The 10,900-nt window shown below is 39.6% G+C and overlaps 1 pseudogene; it reads left to right on the forward strand.

Moving 5' to 3' along the window:
* The first annotated feature begins 8,241 nt into the window (after positions 1-8,241).
* Positions 8,242-9,460, forward strand: LOC101282579 (transcription factor IIIA-like; annotated as a pseudogene).
* The last annotated feature ends 1,440 nt before the right edge of the window (positions 9,461-10,900 follow it).

The raw sequence follows: 10,900 nt of genomic DNA on the forward strand, positions 1-10,900 counted from the left end.
ATAAATCTAGTCTATTTAAAAAATAATTCTAAGGAGTATACATAAATTTAATATATTTAATTTTTTAAAATCAGTTAAATTATCAGAACAAACACCTTCCCAGGCATTTAAATTATTCTTAAAATCTATTAAATTATATTTATAAACATGAGGATTCTAAACATATTACTTATTCTGAATGTTACAATACTACTTAAAAGTCCATAATTCTTTTATATATTTCTATTTAAAATCACAAGTCTGAATGAATTACCTAAGTGCACGTTTAAAATAGGAATCACAAGATTCATTTGACTGATCCTTTATTTTCCATTATTACACTCAATGCCAATTACACATATGTTTTTTCTAACATTTAGCACAAGCATATTATATATTGAATTTACCTTTTCACCTTCCTCCCTTAATCTAAAAGTTTTTCCTGGGGCGGTGGGTGGGGAACAAAGAGAAAAATTTCAAGCCAGTAAATTGAGGTTACTCTACTAAGACTTTCTTAGATGGACAAGGTTGCATATCTGATGTAATTTTGTTTGGATCATAGGATGGTTGTTGTCCTGAGACACTGCCAAGGCCTCGGGGCAGCGTGAGCCCTGTGTATAGTGGCTTTAACAGGTCCTGACAAGAGTAGTATCTCAGCCCACTCAAGTCCCAATTCAGTTTATACAAAATCCAATTCTTCCTCCTTGCAGTTGCTTTACCAATTAATAGGAGTCAACTAATCTCTTTATCCCTTGAGTCTATTCTGAATTTGTCTCATATTTTTCTAACCTGATAGGGCCCAAACTTTTATAAATATTTAAATAATATCTGATTGGATTCTGCATATTCCTCATGGCTTTGCCTGGTTCTTTAGGTGCAACACTGAAGTCATATTAATGATGGATAAGACCATTTGATTTAATCTGGATGTCCCCCAAAGCAGACCCTGAGACTAGGACTGGAGATTAAGTAGGATGTAAAGCAAACTGGGAAGGGAGACAGAGAATGAAGTCAACTATTAAGAAGTGTATCATCAATCCAGTTATCACTGTGGGCTACTGGAGTTTAATGCCAATGAGGAAACTCTGGGAACCAGTGTAGAACATGCATCTCAGAGTCATCTATTCTAAGGGTGAGGGAGCTGGGGTATTTATACACCAATACCTGTTGCTCATGGGTTGAATGCTGTTCCTGGAGGTCATTAAGTCCCAGACTTTAAGTCTACTGCACACAAGGGCAAAATGGCTTCAGTGGCCAAGAATGCTCTCAGGCAAAGGAATACAGGAGCTGAGTTGGTAGGAGCATGAGTCTGCCTGTCTTTTTCTTCCTTCAGAGCTTCAATTGCACTTAACAACAACAAGCCGATTTCATCATTCTTAATCACTGTTACCCTCAAATCTTCTAAATGCTGGAGTTACTGCATCATCCAATACATCCTCTTCCATCTGTATCATGCCCCAGTTCATTCTTGCTGAGTGGCTTATTAATTGGGTTGCCACAGCATGTCTGGGATTGTTATCACTCCACTGGCCACAAGAAATGGACCCCTCATTGTCTTTTGGCTGGTAAGTCATTCAGTTCTAAAGTCCCAGCCTGAAGATCTGCTTCTCAGGACCTCTTATCTCACTAACTGTCTTAATTTAAGCTTTCACAGAAGTAGACTATTAGAAAAAGATTGAATGCAAAAAGTTTATTTGGGAGGTGAAGCAAACCTCAGTAGGAGAATTGGGCAGTAAGACAGGGAGGGATGACAGCCAATAAAAAGGTACATTGTCCGGCCAGGTACCACTGTGGGCTACTGGGTGCAATCCCACCGGGCGGGGGGGGGGGGTGTCCTTTGGGAGCTTATGTAGAACACACACCTCCGTGTTATCTGCTCCCCTCCAGTGTAAGGGATCTGGAGTATTTATTTACTAATTCCCTTCCACATTAGTGGAGAGCTCCTGTAGAGAGAGGTTAATTCCCTGGCATTTTTGACCTGCTGCATAGTGGCTAGAAAAAGCCCTTAGGGAAAGGAACACAGGTGCTGGACACATGCACAAAGCAGTAAGGTCGAGGGATATTAATGGGGTACTCACTAGCATCCCTTATGCTATTTTTTCCCACTTAAGATATTTGCTTTAATTTAATGTTAGGTATTTATATAAATAAGAATAGTTAAAGATCAAAAAAACTAATTAAAATTTCCAAAATTGCCAAACCTTTTAAAATAACTATGAGGCATTTTCAGAGTGCTGGATAGTAACTGTGAATTTGCAGGAGAGGGCAGATTTGCTAAGCTAAGTTATTTATTTTTACTTCTACTAATAAGACTCCCAGATGTAGATGTAAAGGAATAGAATAAACATGTTTCTTGGATCACTAGAGAAAGGAAAGAATATGAGTCATGTGTATATAGACAGATGGTGATTTGTTCAGAGAGGATTAGCACTGCTGGGCATTAATACACTTATTTTAGAATAAGTAAATGAACTAGCACTGAGGGTTGAGACCTTTCTGGTACCATGTGATTGTAACAATGGAAATAGGAAAGTTTTATTTTAATATTTAGCATTATTGAATTAAGTTTTTTTTTTAAGGAACATGTTTGGTAGAGATTAAAGCAAATTATTACCGATAATACATGAGCCAGGGCTGGTCTTGTGTTAAGGTGATGCCCATAATGAAACTTCTGGTTATCTAAAATTTTGTAAACACCTGGTTACCTAAAATTTTGTAAACACCAAAGTCAAAAGCGAGGAACATAATATCAGTTGTCAATAAAACTTTTTAAAACAACATTTTCTGTCCGAGCCACTTTCTAATTACATACATATTCTGAAGATATCATAAGGAAGTGTAATTAATTGCAGTTAGGTATTTGGATAAAGTAATAGCCCTAACAATACAAATAATTTTTCTGTGTGTAGGAAAAGCAGAACCGGTTCTTCTGATTTCCAAAATCACTTAGCAATTTGCACTCTTACTTAGCAATTTGCACTCAAGCATTAGGTTTTTAATTTACTGAAATCTATAACGTCAGTTGGCATCTGTTGTGTGCAAAGCCTTCTTCTGGGCACTATGGGTAATACAAAGTCAAGTTCCATAGCTGCTGCCTACAGCAGGCTTATGGACCAATATGAGACAAAACTCAACTCAGTTAGTTATAAAACGATGGGGATCCTTCAGACCTTTGTAGAGAGACTTCAACGATGGGGCTAGTGACTCTACCATAAAACTAGGTCCTGAATGAAACTATTGGCTGCTGAAAGAAATTATAGGCCACACATGGTTATAAGAGTGAATGGTAACCCCTGAGAAGAGTTTCTGAGTGGTCCTGTACAATGTGAAGGCTGCTAGAAAGATTCATCCCAAATGGAATCCTCTTAGGCAGGCAGTGCTCCCATGTGGAAGAAAGCTGGTCTCCTCTTCACAGCTTCTCTACGTGGCTGCAGGTATGGGGTGGAGATCCCTACGAACACTTGATACACAGCAAAATAAATTCTAGGAAAGGAGTTGAGTTTCTGCTAGATCCTTGGTCTGCATGATCCAATTTATGTGAGCCATTAGCTGTGATTACCGTTGATTGTCCTGGCCTAGTTGCCTAGTAGTCAGTAAATAGAGCTGCTTCATTATCCACTTTGTGGAATCACTGGAGAGTCAGTAGTCCTGTCCAGCTCTGTGTGTCATGGCATTAAGTAGGCGGGCAGCCAGCCTGGAGGAACTTCTCTGCACTGTCACCACAGCCTCCCTAAACCCTCTCCTGAACGGAAGCCGGATCTGAGGCTTACCCACTCTGTCATCCTCCATAGAACTGCTTAGAAAGTGGGGAGCAAATGAGTCCTGTGTAATATGCTTTCAAAAGAGCAATAAACAAAGCTCAACGTGATCTGGCAGAAAAGCTAACGTTTCTTTCAGTTACCTTGCTTGGTGTGAATTTTTTTTAAGGCAGAAGCAAAACCCAGACCATAATCTGTATTTGTGCCTTGACTACCTGTTAGAAGAAAACGGGTCAATCAGCACATTCAGGGCAGGAGAGAGACAAACTGTTTGATTGATGAGTCTGTTATTCTGAGTAGAATAAATTGGTTGGAGTGAAAAAAAGTACCTAATGTAGGACAACACAACAGTCACTGATAAAGAGAATCAATAAGTATTTATATTTTAAAAGTAATTTGTCTTAAGCTTTTTTTTTTTAAGGAAAAACTTTTTATTTAAACATGAGTCTCTACAAGCTCAATACCACATTTTTAGATTGGAAAGGGATCTGATTTGCAAGATAACCTGATAGACATTCTTTAATACGCTGTATTTTCCTTCCAGACAGTAGTAGCAGCCCCTGGACTTATTCATCCAAACCCCAAACTTTGAGGAGTAGTGGATTCACTTAAGGAAAATAAAAGGCTTTATCCATACATCTTTCAATAATCTCCAGAGTCGGTCTGCTTGAGTGGCTGGTAGCTCTGCGGTAATGTTCTTGAGGTCAGTTGAGATCATAGTTCATCTTCCTTGAAGAGATGAAAGATCATTTTATAAAACTAGCCCATGTTTTGGAACAGCTAGTTATTTTTGCTTAAGAGAAGGTGGCAATGAAGAAAGTCTACAAGGTATGAGGAAAAGTACAACGTGACGATATGCTGCTGTCTTTTCATATTGTCTGCATATTTCAGGGCATCTGTCATTTGGAATGTGGTCTTCTCCAGGTCAAAGATCAAAAGCTTTAAACATGTGTGACTCAGCATCTTACATACTCATGGCTTTTAATGTTGATTTAAAATAAACACTTATACAATATAAGGCATGTATGACAGACTTTCTTGTGTATAAAGCATTATATTAATTAAAGGTCATAGCCACATCATTCTGTACTTTAGGAATTTAGATAATGATTCTCCTCTCATTTCTTTTGTCTGCTACCAATTTTAATGTAGTCCAGTGATAAATGTTTAAGAATATGTGCTTGTAGTGTTCTGATAAAAATGACTATCAAATGTGAATACACTCCACACGTCCTTCATATTCCATCACTCATTATTGGAGGAAAAAATGTGAATAGTTTATTGGTAAAAAGTTCGAATTAATCTGCTGACAACTTAAATCACGCTTAATGGTTCCTAAGGATGTGGGGCTTTGGGGAAAAAAAGGCATGCTCTTTGTTAATAAGAAGAGTGACTCCCTGAAGGACCAAGAAAATAATTTCACCTCCTACAGAAAAAGTCAGCACACAATTATCAAATCTGTTTCCTCGCAGTGTAATTATCTCAGGTAAACATTTCTTCTTTCATTACATTTATAACTGTTTGGTAACTCTAAATGTACCAGTTTTATGTGGATTCATCCACAGATATGTAATAAAGTAATATAGTTTGTTTAAAATTCTCTGTTAGGGCACTTTCAAGATGGAGGAGGAGTAAGACATGGAGATCATCTTCCTCTCCACAAATACATCAGATATACATCTACATGTGGAACAACTCCTACAGAACACCTACTGAATGCGGGCAGAAGACTTCCCAAAATACGCCCTCAGGCAACCTACACGCAGAGGCAGGGCCAAATCCAAAGCTGAACCCCAGGAGCTGTGCGAACAAAGAAGAGAAAGGGAAATTTCTCCCAGCAGCCTCAGGAGCAGCAGATTAAATCTCCATAATCAACTTACGGTACCCTGAATCTGTGGAATACCTGAATAGACAACGAATCATCCCAAAATTGAGGTGGTGGACTTTGGGAGCAACTGTAGAATTGGGTTTGCTTTCTGCATCTAATTTGTTTCTGGTTTTATGTTTATCTTAGTTTAGTATTTAGAGCTTTTTATCATTGGTAGATTTGTTTATTGATTTGGTTGCTCTCTTCCTTTGTTTATCTTTATATATATACATATTTTCCTTTTTCTCTTTTTGTGAGTGTGTATGTATATGCTTCTTTGTGTGATTTTGTCTGTATAGCTTTGCTTTTGCCATTTGCCTAGGGTTCAGTCTGTCCGTTTTTTTTCTTTTTGTATAGTTTTTAGCGCTTGTTATCATTGGTGGTTTTGTTTTTTGGTTCGGTTGCTCTCTTCTTTCTTTCGTTCTTTTTTAAATTACTTTTTGATTTTTTATTCTTAGTAATTTTTTCTATTTTAATAACTTTATTTTATTTATATTTCTTCCTTCCTTTCCTTCCTTCCTTCCTTCCTTCCTTCCTCCCTCCCTCCCTCTCTTTCTTTCTTTCTTTCTTTCTTTCTTTCTTTCTTTCTTTCTTTCTTTCTTTCTTTCTTTCTTTATTTCCTCCCTTTTCTTCTGAGCCGTGTGGCTGACACGGTCTCAGTGCTCTGGCCGGGTGTCAGGCCTGAGCCTCTGAGGTAGGAGAGCTGAGTTCAGGACATTGGTCCACCAGAGACCTCCCAGCCCCACGTAATATCAAATGGCAAAAGCTCTCCCAGAGATCTCCACCTCAACGCTAAGACCCAGCTCCACTCAACAACCAGCAAGCTACAGTGCTGTACACCCTATGCCAAACAACTAGCAAGACAGGAACACAGCCCCACCCATTAGCAGAGAGGCTGCCTAAAATCATAATAAGTTCACAGACACCCCAAAACACACCACTGGATGTGATCCTGCCCACCAGAAAGACAAGATCCAGCCTCATCCACCAGAACACAGGCACCAGTCCCCTCCACCAGGAAGCCTACACAACCCACTGAACCAACATTAGCTACTGGGAGCAGACACGAAATACAATGGGAACTACAAACCTGCAGCCTGCAAAACGGAGACACCAAATACAGTAAGTTAAGCAAAATGAGAAGACAGAGAAATATACAGCAGATGAAGGAGCAAGGTAAAAACCCACCCAACCAAACAAATGAAGAGGAAATAGGCAGTCTACCTGAAAAAGAATTCAGAGTAATGATAGTGAAGATGATCCAAAATCTTGGAAACAGAATGGAGAAAATACAAGAAATGTTTAACAAGGACCTAGAAGAACTAAAGGGCAAACAAATAATGATGAACAACACAATAAATGAAATAAAAAATTCTCTAGAAGGAATCAATAGCAGGATAACTGAGGCAGAAGAACGGATAAGTGACCTGGAAGATGAAATAATGGAAATAACTACTGCAGAGCAGAATAAAGAAAAAAGAAGGAAAAGAATTGAGGACAATCTCAGAGACCTCTGGGACAACATTAAACGCACCAACATTTGAAATATAGGGGTCCCAGAAGAAGAACAGAAAAAGAAAGGGACTGAGAAAATATTTGAAGAGATTATTGTTGAAAACTTCCCTAATATGGGTAAGGAAATGTCAATCAAGTCCGGGAAGCACAGAGAGTCCCATACAGGATAAATCCAAGGAGAAACACGCCAAGACACATATTAATCAAACTATCAAAAATTAAATACAGGGCTTCCCTGGTGGCACAGTGGTTGAAAGTCCGCCTGCTGATGCAGGGGACATGGGTTTGTGCCCTGGTCTGGGAAGATCCCACATGCCATGGAGCGGCTGGGCCTGTGAGCCATGCCCGCTGGGCCTGCGCATCCAGAGCCTGTGCTCCACAATGGGAGAGGCCACAACAGTGAGAGGCCCGTGTACCGCAAAAAAAAAAAAAAAAAAATTAAATACACAAAAAAAATGTTAAAATCAGCAAGCGAAAAACAACAATTAACATACAAGGGAATCCCCATAAGGTTAACAGCTGATCTTTCAGCAGAAACTCTGCAAGCCAGAAGGGAGCGGCAGGACATATTTAAAGTGATGAAAGGGAAAAAGCTACAACAAGATTACTCTACCTGTCAAGGATCTCATTCAGATTTGACAGAGAAATCAAAAGCTTTACAGACAAGCAGAAGCTAAGAGAATTCAGCACCACCAAACCAGCTCTACAACAAATGCTAAAGGAACTTCTCCAGGGAGGAAACACAAGAGAAGGAAAAGATTACAATAACAAACCCAAAACAATTAAGAAATGGTAATAGGAACATACATATCAATAACTACCTTAAATGTAAATGGATTAAGTGCTCCAACCAAAAGACAAAGACTGGCTGAATGGATACCAAACAAGACCCATACATATGCTGTCTACAAGAGACCCACTTCAGACCTAGGGACACATACAGACTGAAAGTGAGGGGATGGAAAAATATATTCCATGCAAATGTAAATCAAAAGAAAGCTGGACTGGGCACTCAGGCCCCACCCCACTCCACCAGGGCCGCACTCCCGGAAGTGCAGTGGGGTCATGCATAGGATCTCCTGGAGCAGATGGTCAGCATCAATTCACAGCATGTGGCTCAGCATGTGGCCAAGTGTCTGGCACCAGGCATCCTGGAGCCAGACTGACTCGGTTGCTGAGGCAGTGTCATCCCTGACCATTGCCGACGTGGTCCTCGTGGCCAGCGAGAGCCTAGCCCCGGAGCTCCTGGAGCCCCCTCAGAGGTTCATCCGCTTCTTCCCCGACTGCAGCGCCAATTACAACAAGGCCAGGAAACTAGACGCACACCTGTGCAAGAACATGGGGGAGGGACTGTTTGTTTGTGACCATGAAGGGTGTGCCAAGACCTTCGTCAGGGACTATGACCTCACCCGCCAAGCCCTGTTCACACTGGAGAAAAGCCCTTTGTACAGCTAGCGGCTGTGATCAAAAATTCAACACAAAATCAAACTTGAAGAAACATTTTGAAAGCAAACATGAAAACCAGCAAAAACAATATGTATGCAGTTTTACGGTTGTAAGAAGACCTTTAAGAAGCATCAGCAGCTGAAAATCCATCAGTGCCAGCACACCAATGAACCGCTGTTCAGGTGTACCCACAAAGGATGTGGAAAAAACTTTGCTTCCCCCAGCAGTCTGAAGTGACATGGGAAGGTCCACGAGGGCTATATATGTCAAAAAGACTGTTCTTTTGTGGCAAAAACATGGACAGAGCTTCTGGAACATGTGAGAGAAACCCATAAAGAGGACATAACGTGACGTATGCCAGAAAATATTTAAACGCAAGGATTTCCTGAAGCAGCACATGAGAATTCATGCCCCAGAGAGGGATGTGTGTCGGTGCCCCACGGAAGGCTGTGGCTGCACCTAAACCACCAGGTTCAACCTCCAGAGCCACATCCTCTCGCTCCACAAGGAGTAGCACCCGTTCGTGTGTGAGCACACTGGTTGTGGCAAGACATCTGCCAGGAAGCAGAGCCTCAGCAGTCAAGCTGTTGTGCATGACCCTGAAAAGAAGAAAATGAAGCTCAAAGTGAGACCATCTCGTGAAAAATGGAGTCTGGCCTCTCGGCTCAGTGGGTACACCCCTCCTAAAAGGAAACAGGTCCGGGTGTGTCTTTGTCCAGAAATGGGGAGTCGCTGAACTGCACTGAGAGCAAGGTGCCCTATGCTGTGGTGACGCTGGCCTCAGCTACACACCAGGCTGTTTTGTTTGAAGGACTGCAGACCAGCCAGCTCAGTTATTTTCTCTCAGAAGCACGTTTTTATTAAAATCACTGGTGCAGAGCATTGGGGAAAAAAAAAAAAAGTAGAGTAGCAATTCTCATATCAGACAAAATAGACTTCAAAATAAAGACTATTACAAGAGACAAAAAAGGAAACTACATAATGATCAAAGGATAAATCCAAGAAGAAGATATAACAATTGTAAATATTTATGCACCCAACATAGGAACACTTAAATACATAAGGCAAATGCTAACAGCCATAAAAAGGGAAATCAACAGTAACACAATTGTAGTAGGGGACTTTAACACCCCACTTTCACCAATGGACAGATCATCCAAAATGAAAATAAATAAGGAAACACAAGCTTTAAATGATATATTAAACAAGATGGACTTAATTGATATTTATAGGACATTTCATCCAAAAACAACAGAACACACTTTCTTCTCAAGTGCTCATGGAACATTCTCCAGGATAGATCACATCTTGGGTCACAAATCAAGCCTTGGTTAATTTAAGAAAATTGAAATCATATCAAGTATCTTTTCTGATCACAATGCTATGAGATTAGAAATCAGTTACACAGAAAAAAAACATAAAAAACACAAACACATGGAGGCTAAACAATATGCTACTAAACAACCAAGAGATCACTGAAGAAGTCAAAGAGGAAATCAAAAAAAAAACCTAGAAACAAATGACAATGAAAACACGATGACCCAAAACCTATGGGATGCAGCAAAAGCAGTTCTAAGAGGGAAGTTTATAGCAATACAATCCTACCTCAAGAAACAAGAAACATCTCAAATAAACAACCTAAACTTATGCCTAAAGCAATTAGAGAAAGAAGAACAAAAAACCCCAAAGTTAGCAGAAGGAAAGAAATCATAAAGATCAGATCAGAAATAAATGAAAAAGAAATGAAGGAAACAATAGCTAAGATCAATAAAACTAAAAGCTGGTTCTTTGAGAAGATAAACAAAATTGATAAACCATTAGCTAGACTCACGAAGAAAAAAGGGAGAAGACTCAGATCAATAGAATTAGAAATGAAAAAGGAGAAGTAACAACTGACACTACAGCAATACAAAGGATCATGAGAGATTACTACAAGCAACTATATGCCAATAAAATGGACAACCTGGAAGAAATGGACAAATTTTTAGAAAAGCACAACCTTCTGAAACTGAACCAGGAAGAAATAGAAAATATAAACAGACCAATCACAAGCACTGAAATTGAAACTGTGATTTAAAATCTTCCAACAAACAAAAGCCCAGGACCAGATGGCTTCACAGGCGAATTCTATCAAATATTTAGAGAAGAGAAAACACCTATTCTTCTCAAGCTCTTCCAAAGTATAGCAGAGGGAGGGACACTCCCAAACTCATTCTACAAGGCCACCATCATCCTGATACCAAAACCAGACAAAGATGCCAAAAAAAAAGAAAACTACAGGCCTATATCTGTGATGAAAATAGATGCAAAAATCCTCAACAAAATACTAGCAAAC

The sequence above is a fragment of the Orcinus orca genome, chromosome 15 (genome assembly GCF_937001465.1).
Source record: "Orcinus orca chromosome 15, mOrcOrc1.1, whole genome shotgun sequence".
NCBI classification, from domain to species: Eukaryota; Metazoa; Chordata; class Mammalia; order Artiodactyla; family Delphinidae; genus Orcinus; species Orcinus orca.